The following is a 17,638-nucleotide window of genomic DNA, read 5'->3' as shown; positions in this document are numbered from 1 at the left end:
CAATAAACTAGTTCCAAATAGGGAAAGGAGTACAACAAGGTTGCATATTGTCACCCTGCTTATTTAACTTATACATAGAGTACATCCTGCAAAATGCCAGGCTGGATGAAACACAAGCTGGAATTAAGATTGCCGGGAGAAATATCAATAACCTCAGATATTCAGATGGCACCACCCTTATGGCAGAAAGCAAAGAAGAACTAAAGAGCCTCTTGGTGAAAGTGAAAGAGGAGAGTGAAAAAGTTGGCTTAAAACTCAACATTTGGAAAACTAAGATCATGACATCTGGTCCTATCACTTCATGGCAAATAGATAGGGAAACAATGGAAACAGTGAGAGACTTTATTTTGGGGGGCTCCAAAATCACTGCAGATGGTGACTGCAGCCATGAAATTAAAAGACACTTGCTCCTTGGAAGAAAAGTTATGACCAACTTAGCATTTTATTTATTTATTTATTTTGATTTATTTTTTTTAATTTATTTTTTTTAATTTTATTTTATTTTTAAACTTCACAATATTGTATTAGTTTTGCCAAATATTGAAATGAATCCGCCACAGGTATAAAGCAGAGACATTACTTTGCCAACAAAGGTCCATCTAGTCAAAGCCAAGGTTTTTCCAGTGGTCATGTATGGATGTGAGAGTTGGACCATAAAGAAAGCTGAGTGCCAAAGAACTGATGCTTTTGAACTGCAGCATTGGAGAAGACTCTTGAGAGTCCCTTGGAGTGCAAGGAGATCCAACCACTGAATCCTAAAGGAAATCAGTCCTGAATATTCATTGGAAGGACTGATGCTGAAGCTAAATCTCCAATACTTTGGCCACCTGATGGGAAGAACTGACTCAATGGAAAAGACCCTGATGCTGGGAAAGATTGAAGGTGGGAGGAGAAGGGGACAACAGAGGATAAGATGTTTGGATGGCTTCACCGACTTGATGGACATGAATTTGAGCAAGCTCCAGGAGTTGGTGATGGATAGGGAAGCCTGGCATGCTGCAATTCATGGGGTCACAGAGTCGGACACAACTGAGCAACTGAACTGAATTGAACTGACTCACAGTCTTCCTTGCTCCTGTCTTATTATAATTTGTCACCTACTACCCTATATTTAAGTAAACTCATGTGTTTCTCTTCTAATTATTTTTGCCATTATACACTGGCATCATGTCAAGTGTTAACTTACTCATTCAACAGATGTTTATTGAACATCTATTATATGGCAGACAAAATTCTCAACATGTGGATTCCAAGGTAATCAGGATAAAACCCTACCCTCTTAGAAGCAATATTTTAGTGGAAGTGAATATTCAATAGATGTTGAACAGACCCAGAGCATACTCTAAACAGGGGGCTCTGTGGAAGTAACTGTTTACTCCCTGTTTCAAGTTTTATCTAAATTTCTGGGGTTTTGTTTTAACCGATAGCAAGAAGGTCTAAGACTGAGAAATCTCTCTTCTCATTGTTCTTAGTTCTCATGACATGCAAAATAAATGATGATGGTAGGTGACATCTGTAAAAGATGAACACACCATAATGCTATGCTCCTGTACACTAAGGAGAGGATAGTTAATTGGCTCACTAATCAGTTTTTGAGCAAAGGGCTAACAGGATAATGGGCCAGTAATGAGATGACTCTTCTGAGCCAGGCTGCCAGCTAATCACATCTGGTTTGTAAAGTATTAATCAGCTCTGAGTCAGTGGATAGGGAACATTAGAATGCGGTTACTTCCTAAATAAATTATTTTCCACTTACTCCGACAATCATAATTGGTGTATTTGAAAGAATTATTTTAATGCACTAAGTAGAGCAAAGCTCAGATATTGAGTCATTCTAATAATACTCTTTGATTAAAATGCCAGGTTATAATATTTTATATTATTAAAGATTTATGATAATAATAACTCAGTAGACTTCACCACATTATAAATGTCAAGGCAGAAGGTCGTATTTTAAGATTTGCCCTGGAAGCACCATTCTTTCTAAGTCTTTACACCATTTCATCATGAAAACAACATTTTCTGTCCCAGTATTTTAATTAGTCCTTTAACTGGAATTGTCTCCCTGGGTTCACTGAAAAATTAGCTATTTTCATGTTCCTATTACTCTTTATGTTCCAGGTACATTTGATGTTCTTCCTGTTAGTCATTTGCCTTTTCCAATTTTTACCAAGATGTTCTCACAGGAATTGGATGCACTTTTATTTTTGGAAGACAGCAGGTAGAATAATTAAGTTTGAATCACAGAAATAAAGGCCTGATTCAGAGTTCACTCAATAACTAAAATAAGAACCCTACCAGAGAGAGTTTTAAAACTCCCATGCATGACAAAGCTAGTAAAGATTTTACCGATGGCATGTTTCAATCTCAAGTTTCAAATACGTGCAGGAGTGAAGGTCAATGTATTTGGTTTGTGCAGAAAATATACTTTGCTTATGAATTTATATATAATTTCTTCTAATATGGTACTCTATACTAATATTTTATATATACCTACAGAAAATATAATTTCCTAGCATTTACGCTGGTTTTATTTAGTTTTCTTCTAAATATATAGTAAGTTTTTACTATAGAAAATGTGAAACTATGGGAAAAGTATAGAGCAAGAGATTATCCATCATCTCCCTCACTTCCTAATCATTATCATTATCAAGAATGTTTACACTAACTTAATACTTAAAATGTGCTCACGTGCTCTTCATGCTAATACTTTTCGTGAATTTCTCTAAATTTAGTCCCCTCAAAACCCTTTGAGATAATATGCTGGATTTTTAAAACTATTTTACGTGATTAGCTTATAATATTCCCATGGATCTTTGTGTTTATCCCTTTGTCTGAGGGGTTGGAAGACCAAGAACTACGTGTCCTAGACTTCATTATCACTTGGGTTCTACATGTAATTCACATTTTGCAATTTAGTGAAATACTCTAGCACTAGATTTGGGAGATAAGAGAAGTCAGAATTCATTCTTCTTCCTCCTTCAGTGACAGATATGTGAGCCTTGGGAGAAATTGATCTTTCAACGTCTTCTGAATCCCCTTCCAGTCACATGCCATAGGACATATGCGTAACTGGATAATAGCGAGGTTTCCTACAGTCCCTCACCACTGGGTGGGATCTCTGGGACACAGTTGTAAAATCTAGTGGCCACCCTCTTGACTTCCCTCTCTGGCCCTTTGAACAGTTTTGTAAACCCCAAATATTATTACATCTTTTCTGCTTGAAATATCTAGAGTGGATCTGTTTTCTTAAATGAACGGTTAGTGTTATAGCTAAAAAATAATATGACTCCTGGGGTATTTTACAAGGTCAATAACCAGTTCTCCAATTATCTGGCCACCAATTGGATGACCAACAACTCAATTCAATTCTAACACTATCAACCTGGAGTTAGCATCAAATTCCACAAGTTAAAGGGCTCAGTTCCATAAGACACTCCTCAATTCAAATACCAGTCACAAGTCCTGAGTCACTTTTAGTTCTGACCCACCAACTATACGAGAAGACTCTTGAGAGTCCCTTGGACTGCAAGGAGATCCAACTAGTCCATTCTGAAGGAGATCAGCCCTGGGATTTCTTTGGAAGGAATGATGTTAAAGCTGAAACTCCAGTACTTTGGCCACCTCATGCAAAGAGTTGACTCATTGGAAAAGACTCTGATGCTGCGAGGGATTGGGGGCAAGAGGAGAAGGGGACGACAGAGGATGAGATGGCTGGATGGTATCACTGACTTGATGGACGTGAGTCTGAGTGAACTCCAGGAGTTGGTGATGGACAGGGAGGCCTGGCGTGCTGCGATTCATGGGGTTGCAAAGAGTTGGACACGACTGAGCGGCTGATCTGATCTGATCTGACCAGCTATACATCACGAGTTTCCACAGCCCCCTCTCAGTTTAATAACATGCTAGAATAGCTCAGAGAACACATTAAAAACTTTTTGCTTACTAATACTGATTTATTATAAAAGACACAACTTGGGAACTGCCAAATGGAGATGTACAAGGCAAGATATAGTGGCAGTGGGGTATAATGGCAATGGGGTGGCAGAGGATAGGGGCTGGGATGAAAAGACATGGAGTTTCCAAGCCGTCTCCAGGCACAGCACCCTGCAGTACCTTGATGTGTTCACCAACCTGGAACACATATTTGAAACCCATCATTTAGGGCTTGTAAGGAGGTTCTATTACAAAGACTTTGTTGATTAAATTATTGGCCTTTGGTGGCTGGCTTTATCTCTAGCCCTTCTCGCTTCCCTGGAGGTTGTGGGGCAGAGCTGAAAGTCCAGGCTTCTAATCATGCCTTGATCTTTCTGTCAATCAACCCTCATCCTGAAACTATCTAGAGGACTGCAAGAGTTACTTCATAAGCACAAACACAGGTACAGTTGAAATGAGCTTATTATAAATAATGAAAGACATGCCTATCACTCTAAAACTTCTAAAGGTTTTAGAAGCTGTGTGCCAGAAACCCAGGACAAAGATCAAATATATATTTCCCATTGTAGCATTTCATGGTGGAGAACAAAAAGACTAACAACCTCATTCAAGGCCACATGGCTACCAAGTGTTATGCTCATACAGTCTGCATCCAGAGGCAGCACTTTAAGTCCTATGAAAATTGTATACAACTTTAATACATTTTATACCAATCTAATTTTTATGCATTTTAACCCATTTGTGACCCATGTGTCATCATGCTGTGCCAAACTGATTCAGTCATGTCTGACTCTTTGTCATCCCATGTATTGTAGACCACCAGGCTCCTCTGTCTATGGATTCTCCAGGCAGGAATACTGGAGTGGGTTGCTGTTTTCTTCTCCAGGGGAGCTTCCCCACCCAGGGATGGAACCAGAGGCTCTTACATCTCCTGCACTGGCAGGTGGGTTCTTTACCATTAGTGCCACCTGGATAGCCCCTTTGTGACTCATACTATTTACAAAATGTTGCAAATTGCTATTTTTCATATGGTACATGATTTTCTTTATTTATACCTTAACTTATAAGAGTCACAGGACATTTCATTTTACTTAACATATTTAAACATTCCTTTAATATTGGAGATTGAGACAAATTCTATTTTTTACTCTTAAATAATGCTCCCAAACTTTACCTGCATTTTGTATTATACCATAAAGAGAGATTCCTACAAATTAGGTTACTATATCTCAGGCAACAAATTTCTTTGATATTTAACTTATATTAAAAAATCTTCAAATGAGAAAATGAAGCAAATTTGAAGTATGTTTTCAAACTAAACAAAATTTAAAAAAATGAAAAAAAATTTCTTATTGCCCAAACCACTTGCTCCTATTAATCAACCCTCTTGAAAAATACAACAAAAATATCCCTAATTTTAAAAAGGTCAAACCCAAATAGAATAACTATCTAATACTTACTTAAAACCTGTCATGAAAGGAATCAAAGATGATGATGCTGATAACTGTCACATTTATTAAATTTATAGGTTAATATTTTCTTACTAACCTTACCTGGTCTTGAGATCAATGGCCACAACAAAATTAAGGAAATTCCAAATTCAAGTTTAATTTCATTTAGATACTTAAAATTGTATTTGCCTTCAAGCAGTTATATTTTCTATAATAACATAGAAGAGAAGGAAATAGCAACCCATTCCAATATTCATGCCTGGAGAATCCCATGGACAGAGGAACCTGGCAGACTACAGTCCTGAGATTGCAAGGAGTCAGATATGACTGAAGCAACTTAGCACATAATAACATATAAAGGGTTAATCTGTTCTTTTGCTTCCATTAAGCCACTGCTTGAACACCTGAACCAATGTTTCTCACAGTGTGGTTCCTGTAACCCAAACTTCAGTATCTCCTGGAAATTTGTTAAAAATGCAAATTCTTGGGGCCCACTTATACCTACTGAATTAGAAACTCTGGAGTGGGACCTGCTGCTGCTGCTGCTAAGTCGTTTCAGTCGTGTCCAACTCTGTGCGACCTCATAGATGGCAGCCCACCAGGCTCCCCCGTCCCTGGGATTCTCCAGGCAAGAACACTGGAGTGGGTTGCCATTTCCTTCTCCAATTCATGAAAGTGAAAAGTGAAAGTAAAGTCACTCAGTCGTGTCCGACTCTTAGCGACCCCATGGACTGCAGCCTACCAGGCTCCTCTGTCCATGGGATTTTCCAGGCGAGAGTACTGGAGTGGGTTGCCATTGCCTTCTCCGAGAGTGGGACCTAGAAATCTGTGTTTAATAAATCCTCTAAGGCTTTTTTGCCTAGTTTTCACATCTCTACCCCTATTCATGTCAAGGTATCTTAGTCCTACTGATGCTCCAATGAGATGCTATTTCTCTCAATTGGGTTTCCATAAGGTAAGTTAGAAAGCTAGTGTTGTCAATCAGGGCTGTCTTCTTTGAGAGTCAGATGAAATCCAGCTTCTTCCACATCAATATCCTGGAGTTCTATAGGTTATACCATTTGAAGAAGTTGTGAACTTAGTGAGAAGTTGGCCAGAGTTATGAATTGACAGCTGCTTCATGTGTCATAAAATTATATGAGACTAGATCAGAGAGTGGAGAAGGCGATGGCACCCCACTCCAGTACTCTTGCCTGGAAAATCCCATGGACGAAGGAGCCTCGTAGGCTGCAGTCCACGGGGTCTCGAAGAGTTGGACACGACTGAGCGACTTCACTTTCACCTTTCACTGTCATGCATTGGAGAAGGCGATGGCACCCCATTCCGGTACCCCATGGACAGAGGAGCCTCGTAGGCTGCAGTCCATGGGGTCAGGAAGAGTCAGACACAGCTGAGCCACTTCACTTTGACTTTTCACTTTCATGAATTGGAGAAGGAAATGGCAACCCACTCCAGTGTTCTTGCCTGGAGAATCCCAGGGACAGGGGAGCCTGGTGGGCTGCCGTCTATGGGGTCGCACAGAGTCGGGCCCGACTGAAGTGACTTAGCAGCAGCAGCAGATCAGAGAGAGCAGCATCACTACTTGAGATAAAAGAGAAAGATATAGAATGTGTAACAGATTATTATTATCTGTACACCAGATTATTGTTTCAAACTGTTGAGAATGTTATAGGTTGTTATAGGTTGAGAATCTGAAGCTGAAGTAGGATTCTTAATTGGCTGTGGTAGGATAGAGATGGGCCTGGTGGATAAATTACTTCAGTTTTCCCCCAACTTAGGCCTTTCCCTGTTTCTGCTATTTTTCATTAACATGACCCAGTCTGAAAATTAAATATATTTACCTTTGTTCTAATCAATAATAGTCAAGAAATCATAGCTTTGATAGGCTAAATACTTTTTTCTAGTACAAATTAAAATAAATGCATAGCTATTAAAATAAAAAGGTCTATTTAAAAATCATCTTGCATACCACCAATGATATGCTTGGTAAACATGAGATTAATTAATGTGTTAAATTATCACATCTCTTCATTAAAGAATCCCAGGAAAAAAATGCAGACTGAGATAAGAGTATCTAGCTGTATCACAAACATGAAACAAGTCACTCAAAAAAGAAGGGGGAAAAGGCTGACCTAAAACTAAAGGCAAAAGGAACTGTACATAAATACTTTACTCTGGCTGACAAAATTGTTTCATGGACATATGAATTAAAAACTCTGATACTGCTGTACATATTTTGGAATTAATTAAGCAAATGGTTCTCCCCTTTGGAGAGAAAATTAGTTAATAGTAATATATCAGTACTGTTGTGTTGGTTCATTGTTGTTCAGCTGCTAAGTCATGTCCAACTCTCTGAGACCCCATGAACTGGAGCCCACCAAGCTCCTCTGTCCATGGAATTTTCCAGGCAAGAATACTGGAGTGGGCTGCCATTTCCTACTCCAGAGGATCTTCATGACGCAGAGATAAAACCCATGTCTCTTGTGTCTCCTGCACTGACAGGTGGATTTTTTACCACTGTGCCACCTGGAAAGCTTGTAACAAATATACCAAACTGTTATAAAGGAAACAACTGGTCCAAAATGGAGTCACTTGTGGCAAGCCTCACATCAGTGAATAAAGACTTAATCCCTACCCTAATTGCAGCTGCAACCTTTCCCAGGAATGTAGTCTCAACCAATCAGTCTGGAATTTTCTAGTGAGAACCAATGAAGTGATGTGCCACGTGTCCCCTTCCATCCCCCACAGGTAGGCACCTAAGCCTGAAACCTCCTCCTCTTCACCCTCTGCCTAGAAAAGCCTTCCATTTTGTACAGCTCCTCAGAGTCCTTTCTATTTGCTAGAGGGTTTGCTGCCTGACTCATGACTCATTCAATAAAGTCAATCAGATCTTTAAAATTTACTCAGTTGAATTGTTGTTATTTAACAAAACTAATGCTAGGACATTAATTTTAAGGGAAACCTCGAAGTGGGGAGCATAGCGGGAGACATAATGGGAACACGCTGTACTGTCTCTCAATTTTCTGTTAACTCTGCAACTGTTCTAAAATATAGCCTATTATTTAAAAAATGAAAATAAATATATCATAGCTCTCTAAGAGAGCCTGCTGCCTGTTCCCAGGAGGTTCTGTTCATCTCATTCCAATTTATACCAGTTTAGGGGGGTGAGTCAAGGCTGCAACCCAACTCCCACTCTGCCTACACAGTCCATGGCCAAGGTAAGAGGCTGCACCCCTTCACAGGGGTCAGCTCTGTTTAATTTGTAGAAAGGTGTTAGTACGTGCTGGTTCCTGTGTCCGTTTCCTGTGGTATTCCTGTTTCGAGACAGAAAGCATGAGGGTGAGGAGAATTTTTTTTTCCCTTTGGCTGTGTAATTCTTTAGACATGAATGCAAGTGAGAAGTTTAACTTTAATATATTCTGACACTTTTAAGCCCCTAAAGGCAGAGGTTTGATGGACCAGATGACCATCTAGGCTTTCTGATTCTGTGGATGCAGGTGGTGAGTAGCTAATATGATTAATAGTAATAATAATAGCAACATCAATTAAATACTTAACCAAGTCCCAGGCACCAGCCATATAGAATTCAAGGCAATTTTTGACAAGTTCAGAGTCTTTCATGCCTCCAAGTTAATGCCAGTTCTCAATTTTGCTTCAGAGCATCCCAGAGTCCCAGTTGTGCTCTAGGCTCTGGTGCTCCCAGACGTCCACTCAGCTGGTAGAAACCTGCTGCTGCCCCATCCTCTTTAGGAACGTTGGCAATGGCTACTTCACACCTGTCAAAGACATCCCTCGTGGCACCTATTGCCTGGGGAGACCGACTCTTCCAGGCCCTGAATGTGTCTCCCTCGTCACAGGACTCCAGGCAGTGCTAATCAAAAATGACAGTTACCTGCATAGTCATTCCCACACAGGTGTCCCTAACTCAAAACCCCTGCAGAGCTCAGCCACAAGAATAGAAAATGGCTCCTCTCTCCCCAGGACCCCACTCACTCCGCAGCTTGCCCAGGCCCCGCATGTGTTCCTCTGCCATTAAAAAGAACTTCCTGTTTCTTTTTTTCCCCTGTTATTAGATAATAATTAGAATTCACCATTTTATGCTCTAAAGGTTTTAACGGGCTTAAAAAAAAATCTCCACTGGTCTTGTAGCTATTTTAGTCAAAATGATTAAGAGAAAAACAGCTTTAAATGTTTCCTGAATTAGGCAAATGAATAATGATTAAGTCTGATTAAGTGGAGAAGCAGAGGTAAGGGGGATGAGCCAGGGGTAGCCTTTTATGGCAGGTATTCACTGTGCCAATATCCAGAGGAAGTTTTTAATGAGAAGGGAATTAGATATTTATCTGAAGTGAGCCCGCTAAGGGGAACTACCTTAGAGTTGGATACCCAGAATGCAGAGTTAGGCATTCATTTTTTTAAAATCAGTCCAAGTCTAACAGCCAATTAAGCCCCATTTGTTCAACTTTGCCATCCTCTTTTGTTGTTTACTGCTTTAGCTTTGAATGCCAGAGCTTTTTAAAGAGAGCTTGACCTTTACACAAAGGAGCTTTTTCAGTTTAACCTCCAATTTAATATAACTGGCATACAAAATATACTAGTCTGATGCTCAGGCAATAACTCAGAGGAGAGAGAGATGGAGCTTTCAGACAAAGCACGGCATAGAGACTGATAGATGAAAAGTACTGACCAGTGAGCATTTTCAAGTAACCGAGATATGTTTTTATAATAAGCTTCTCTGATTGCAAAGCATTTACAGATATTTTTATTGTTGCAGATAAAAGCCTCCAGAGAAAGAAAACAAGGAGATTTTCAAATAATGAATTCAAATTGTCACAATTTTATCTCCTGGACTATTCTCATTTTAACGTGATCCTGTATTTTTTAAGTCCATTTTACTTTTGTGTCATAATTCTAGCCCAATGACTAGCCTAGAAGTCTGGAAAGAAAACGAAAATCATCTTTTATGAAAACTTTACAGCTGTGCAATGCAGCCTTTATGGGATTAACTCTTAAGCCTACTTAAAGGATCAGGATAATAATGTCACCAATACCTAGAACACTGGAGTTTGCTGTATATTTTTCTGGCAATTCTTGTCATTAAGGCCTTGATTTGGGGCAGTATAGATTTACAGTTTTCATATTATGGCAGGGGTCAAAGTTTACATGTATCTTCTGACAAACAATGGGGAAAAATGTTGTATAAGATTAACAAGGTCCTGCCTCATGGAAATTGCATTTCAATTGAAAAGAAAAGAAAGAAAATAAATAAAGACAGGAAATCACTTTGGAAACCAATACAATGGGTGATCAAATTCCTCTATCAGGGAATAGAGAATACCTGAGCAGAGACTGGTTAAACAGAAGCCAAGATAGAACAAAGGAAACCTCAAGAAGCGAAGGCTCTGAGGCAGGAATAAGTTAAGTTTCCAGCAAGAGAAAGAAGCTGCTGTGGTTGGAGAAAGGTGAACAGAAGCAACAATCAGAAGGTAGGCAGGGCTAAACTATGTTGCTCAGACCATGGCAAATAGATGGAATCTTATTCTCAATTTGGTGAGAAAAAATTAGAGGGTTTAAGCAAAGAAGCCACGGATTTCTGGCATGAGAATAGATCTGGTGGACTAATTTGGAAGGCATAGAATGGTTCAGACAAGAGATGATGGTAACTTTAACTCAGAGCTGGTAGAGGAGGTGTTGGGAAGGAGATAGCAGTGGCCGAATCATTCAGATATTTATTGAGAGCTCCTTGTATATCCGAGAGTTTCCTGGGTTCTCTTGTTTCTCCTCTTGAACCTTTAGCCTCAGCACTTCAATCATCCCTCTCATAGTACATAACACATTGTGTTTTCATTTTCTTAATTGTTTGTTTCTGTGCCTCTCACACATACTCAATTGTGAGCTCTTGGAGGACATGTATGGGATATAATTTATCTTTCTCTTTCCAAAGCCCAGCGCCTGGCATCTAGTGGTGTCTCAAATGTTTTCGGTTTAATTAAAATGTTGAATGGAATTCAAGACTCCTATCTCAAATTCTCAGGGAAAAAGCTTACCATCAAGCCCTGCCTATTTGAGTACATTCACCATTTTTTTAAGTGTTTGAATAATTTCTTTCCAGTGTGGTGGAAATAGACAGGTTTGTCACCTGCCTATTCTAAATAAAAATAGTGCTGATTAAAAAAACAAAACAAAACAAAACTGGAAAACAACTGGCTAGAAATCTTTGCTTTCTTGGTCATCTGCTATCAGTTATCGTCCCTAACCATGGAAAAAGATGACCAAATAGAAAATTTTTGTCTTCCCTGGTGATGGTCTTGACAATATTCAAAATGAAAATATTTATCTCTCTATATTAAATCCCCTGGAGAAGAGAATATCTATCCACTCCAGTATTCTTGCCTGGAGAATTCCATGGACAAAGGAGTCTGGTGGGCTATAGTCCATGGGATCACAAAGAATCAGACATGGCTGAGCAACTAACACAACATTAAATTATGTGACAAATCTAATTGCTTTTTACCTCAAAAGTAATACTTTTTCATTCTTTTTGACCAATATTACAACTTGAACCATCAAAGACAGTGCTGTGGTAGGCTGAACCATGGGCCTAGAACAGGTCCTAATGATCAGAACCTGGTAACTACCTTATATGGACACAGGAACTTTGCAGTTATGATTAAGTTAAAAATCTCAAAGTGGGGAGATTATTCTAGATTATTCATATGGGTCTTAAATGCAATTACATATATCCTTATAAGACAGAGGAAGAGAGAGATGTTAACACAGAGAAGGAGATGTGAAAATGGAGAAGAGAGATTTGAAGATGCTGGCCTTGACTATCAGAGTGATGTAGCCACAGGAAGCTGGAATGCCAGCCGCTACCACAATCGGAAACTGGAGGAAGGAAAGGATTGATTCCCCATTAGAACTCCTAGCAGAAAAGCAGGCCTGCTGAGACCTTGATTTTAGCTCAGGGAAACTGATTTCCAGATTTGGCCTCCAGAACTGTGAGAGAATACATTTCTGTTATTTTATGCTTCCAAGTTTGTAGAAATTCATACAGCAGTCATCAGAAAGTAATACAGAAATGTGCTTTGAGTTAGGGCTTCCCAGGTGGTGCTAGTGATAAAGAACCCACCAGGAAATGCAGGAGACACAAGAGACCTGGGTTCTATCCCTGGGTTGGGAAGATCCCCTGGAGGAGGGCATGGCAACCCACTCTGGTATTCTTTCCTGGAGAATCCCATGGACAGAGGAGCCTGGTAGGCTATAGTCCATAGGGTTGCGAAGAGTTGGACAGGAATGAGATGACTTAGCAGCAGCAGCATGCTTTGAGTTACATTTTTAAAGAATTATTTTTGGGGGTTTAGTCTGCTTTCTGTCTTCCGTAGCTTCCCACTTCACCTCTAGGCTCACTGGGCAGGCAGCACTGCTCTCAGATCTGGTAAAATGATCCTCTGGCCAAGGAAGGTCTCATGATCTAGAGCCCCAGCTATCGACCTTGTCTCTTCTCCTTTCACACAGTGAAAGGCTCACAGGCCAAGGAGATGTGACCACCGTGAACACATAACCCCCATGTCTAGGGTACACACTGGCTCTGACTCCCAGGATCCCCTGCCAGTAATGGTGCCAAGCCAGCTCCTGGGATTCTGTGGGTCCTTTTCCTGAGTCTGAGATGGACCTAAAGTAGGCTGGGAGTCAGAGGTCAGAGACTCACACTCTCACTGCCCCTATATTCTGGCCCTGAACTTGGCATCTTGAGAACTGCAAATTGGAACAGATCTTCTAGGTCATTATAAAGGTATATTTGTCAAGGTTTAAGTGTGAACGTGTATTTAGCAGTCTTCTGGCCTTCCTTTTAACTTTACTAATTTTATTTTTAACCATTCCTTTTATTTTCTTTTTTCGCTACACTGCACAGCTGGCAGGATCTTAGTTCTTTGACCAGGGATTGGATCCACACCTTTGGCAGTGAAACCCCAGGGAATTTCCTTGCCTTTTAACTTAAAATATTTAAGCACATGATATGTGAGTGTCTCTTTACGCTCTTGTCCTGGGCCCCACAAATGTTAGAGACCCAGGAATAGGTCTGGGACTTCCTCTGGTTTGCACAAGTCCTAGTGTTGGACAGCCAGTTTAAAAAGCATTCTGCAATCCCACTGCTGGGCATACACACTGAGGAAACCAGAAGGGAAAGAGACACGTGTACCCCAATGTTCATCGCAGCACTGTTTATAATAGCCAGGACATGGAAGCAACCTAGATGTCCATCAGCAGATGAATGGATAAGAAAGCTGTGGTACATATACACAATGGAGTATTACTCAGCCATTAAAAAGAATACATTTGAACCAGTTCTAATGAGGTGGATGAAACTGGAGCCTATTATACAGAGTGAAGTAAGCCAGAAAGAAAAACACCAATACAGTATACTAACACATATATATGGAATTTAGAAAGATGGTAACAATAACCCTGTGTACGAGACAGCAAAAGAGACACTGATGTATAGAACAGTCTTATGGACTCTGTGGGAGAGGGAGAGGGTGGGAAGATTTGGGAGAATGGCATTGAAACATGTAAAATATCATGTATGAAATGAGTTGCCAGTCCAGGTTCGATGCACGATACTGGATGCTTGGGGCTGGTGCACTGGGATGACCCAGAGGGATGGAATGGGGAGGGAGGAGGGAGGAGGGTTCAGGATGGGGAACACATGTATACCTGTGGCGGATTCATTTTGATATTTGGCAAAACTAATACAATTATGTAAAGTTTAAAAATAAAATAAAATTAAAAAAAAAAAAAAAGCATTCTGTGTTCTTGAACTCCGTGATCAGAGTTCTTGTACAAGTTCCTGGCCCATTACTACAACCAACAGGGGAGAGGATCCAGTAAGAGAGAACTGGGGCTTTGGAGGCAGACTTGGCATCAAATCTGTGCCCCAGCACTGGTGGCACCTCCTGTAAGTTCGTGAAGCCTCACCTGCCTGTCACCTCCCCGCTGTAGTGACCTCACAGGCTCTACTCTAGACCCACCTCCCTTCGTTTGTTCCTTGAAGACTCTCTGTTCATTTCCATTTTGGGGGCCTTTGTATTTGCATAGAATGTTCTTCCGTCACATTGCCTCAGGCCTAGACCCCTTCTTCCAAGCACTTCCCAGCTCGACTATCGTTTTCTGCGTGTCCCTCCCAGGGTCATGCTATCACATGTTCACTAGTCGGTTTCCTTATTGACTGTTTCTCCTAATGAAGTGGAAGCCCTGTGCGGACAGGGATTTGCTGTTTCCCAGCTGTATTCTCAGTGCCTAGCATAGTGTTGTGCTCATAACTATATCCTGAATGAACACTTATCATAGGCTTGCTCTGAGGGCTTAATAAGCCTGTCAATCATCTCACATGAGATTTTTAATAAATGCCAGTCTTCTTCACCCTCATCCCTTTGACAAGATATGTGATTGATGACTCTCTGGGCTCGCTACCTCTTTCTTGCTTCAGGAATGTTCATGCCTTAACTGGTACCCTGGTGCTTCTCATTCCCATCATAAACAGAAAGAACCTATTCCTCCAATGGACCTCGGAGACTTGACTATTATACTTTTGCTGCTTTGGATTTTGCTGCCTTGATAACAGAGAGGACCTTTCTAATGGGGAGTTCCTGTTCTTCCTTCAGACCTGCTGCTGCTGCTGCTGCTGCTAAGTTGCTTTAGTCGTGTCCAACTCTGTGTGACCCCATAAATGGTAGCCCACCAGGCTCTGCCATCCCTGGGATTCTCCAGGCAAGAACACTGGAGTGGGTTGCCATTTCCTTCTCCAATTCCTTCAGGCCTAAGCACAAGTATTTCCAGAACTTACCTAATTGGAGGGCTTCCCTTGTAGCTCAGCTGATAAAAGAATCCGCCTGCAATGCCAGAGACCTGGGTTCGATCCCTGGGTTGGGAAGATCCCCTAAAGAAGGGAAAGGCTACCCAGTCCAGTATTCTGGCCTGGATAATTCCAGGGACTATACAGTCCATAGAGTCACAAAGAGCCGGACACGACTGAGTGACTTTCACTATCTCATGGAACAGTGAGTGATAGGTTGTATACGATTCTGTCTTTTCCTATGACCATGAGCTGCCTGAAAGCAAGTGTCACATCTTATCAATCATTTTTTTCCTGTTAGTGAGAAGCACATCCAATAACCCCAAGAATATGTATATTAATTACATACATGTAATACATATGAAATTTAAGAACAGCCTTTCTTCTTGTTTGCATTAATTTGTTTATCAAAGTATAGCTGTGTAAGAGATGCAGGGCCATGTATACATACATATATATATATATATATACGAACATAGAAAAGATATATATGTGTGTGTGTGTGTTTTTAGGGAAAGATCCTGATGCTGGGAAAGACTGAGGGCAGGAGAAGTGGGCAACAAGAGGATAAGACGGTTAGATGGCATCTATGAATCAATGCACATGAGTTTGTGCAAACTCTGGGAGATAGTGAAGGACAAGGAAGCCTGTCATGCTGAAGTCTAGGGCATTGCAAAGAGTCAGACATGCCTTAGCATCTAAACAACAACAAAAATATTTTAAGGTGTCTTTGTTTGTTTACTTGCTTGCGTGGTGCCACTATCCTCCTTCCCAAATATACCCACATGCACACAAACATATACACACTTTCTTCATTAAAAAGTTTTCAGAAGTCTTAAAGGGATAATGTAAAATATGAGAGATTTATTTCAACTACATATAATATAGTTGAAAGAGCAGTAAAAGAAGATATTTAAAAAAAGGAAGGTACTAACTGAAGACAGGAATAAAACTAAAATTGTAGAGCAAAAAAACCCTAAACATAAAGATAAAGATGTACCTAGTAACATTACACAAGCACGCAAATAATAGAAGTGTCATTTTTATAAAAAAGTTAAATTTGGCATATATATTTTCTAACTGAACTTAAGTTTTTAAATTTTGGTTTCCTTCTAGACTTTCATGCGGTTCTCAAAGACAAGTATAGACTATTTAAAAATTTAAAGCATTTTATTACTGTAAATATTGTGAACACATACTTTCATGTATTTGCTTGTTATTTTAAATTGATATTCATGAATGCTACATAAATCTCTTTGCCCTGTTTTAGAAGAACTGAAACTTTTTAGATGTTAAAAACAGATAGCTATGGTGTCACTCTTTATCACACACAATCAAGATGTTTTCTTCCTCTATTCTTTGTTTCTTCCTTTTAGAAAAATGTATCCACAGTTAGAGTTAAGAAGAAAATTCACTGCAAAATCACATTTCAGAAACACTACAGTACTTTCAAAGACAACCCACAGCATTAAAGAACTAGGCTAAGAATTCTACTTCTGGAGACTTAGCTGGAATTCCTTTTCTCCCACTTAGGGAAACATTCCTAGATGCCAGAGATTAAGCATGCTCCTTTATGGGTCTAACATTTAATGTTCTCTACTTCATTCAAAGGTAAAAAGCAAATCATTCATAAGGCTCAATACTTTATCAGAAGCCTAATATTTGTGTTACATCTGAAAGCTAGAGTTGAGGAGAATAGCTAGTTAGTTGGGACAACACTTTTGATCTTTAGTTCACATTAGACCCAAGTGGCTACATCGTTGATGTGCTTCTTATTATAATTCTCAGCCAAAATTGCCCTTGAACGCCTGTTAATTGGTCCATGAGGTACAACTATCCTAGTTTTAAGAACATACTTCAGTAATCTTTGAGCATACCTTAATGTTTCAGAAATACTGGTCAGACTAAAATAAGGAACAAAGGAAAATCTATGCAGATGCTTAGGCATCAAAATTACTCTGCCCTTCAGATGTGATTAAATCCTAGCAGTGAGAACCGGGAGAAATCTAAATCATGCAGATTCCTCTGCAGGGGTTACTCCATTTTTTGGTAAGACTACGCCTCTGTGATCTTGATATTTGTTAGTAGATTTATCATTGTAAGGATAAAAGTTCCTAGCCAACAGAAAGAGGGAGAGAGAGAGTCTCAAGTCAGCTTCTTGGTTAAGTGCATAAGACTGTATTGTCTTGGTACTGTAGTCAAAAGTGGCCCTAAATTCAAATAGAAGACAATGTATATAAGAGGTCTTGCTTATAATCCTATCTTCAGTTAAATCTATTTATTTTGAACTTTGTTCTAAGCCTTAAATGGCTTAGCAAATGACAATGTGTTTGAATTTTCACTGACATTTTCTATTTTCACAAGCTTCACATTTCTTCAAAGAGCCCCAAACTCA

At 39.8% G+C, this 17,638-nt stretch overlaps 1 protein-coding gene and 1 long non-coding RNA gene across 3 annotated transcripts in view; one reads left to right on the top strand and one right to left on the bottom strand.

The window, feature by feature from the left end:
• Window positions 1-17,638, bottom strand: part of SLC9A9 (solute carrier family 9 member A9) — a 647,485-nt gene that overhangs the window by 517,011 nt on the left and 112,836 nt on the right. The window lies entirely within an intron of this gene.
• On the top strand, window positions 8,080-10,626 carry LOC129644079 (uncharacterized). Of its 2 annotated transcripts, XR_008710730.1 has the most exons (4): window positions 8,080-8,135; window positions 8,543-8,726; window positions 8,821-8,887; window positions 10,162-10,626. It is a non-coding gene; the product is annotated as an uncharacterized LOC129644079 (long non-coding RNA). The 2 variants fall into 2 exon arrangements; XR_008710729.1 differs by lacking the exon at window positions 8,080-8,135 and having other exon boundaries at window positions 8,533-8,726.

This window comes from Bubalus kerabau, chromosome 2, assembly GCF_029407905.1.
Source record: "Bubalus kerabau isolate K-KA32 ecotype Philippines breed swamp buffalo chromosome 2, PCC_UOA_SB_1v2, whole genome shotgun sequence".
NCBI classification, from domain to species: Eukaryota; Metazoa; Chordata; class Mammalia; order Artiodactyla; family Bovidae; genus Bubalus; species Bubalus kerabau.
The sequence above is the reverse complement of the archived record's forward strand: the minus strand, read 5'-3'. Positions and strand labels throughout refer to the sequence as shown.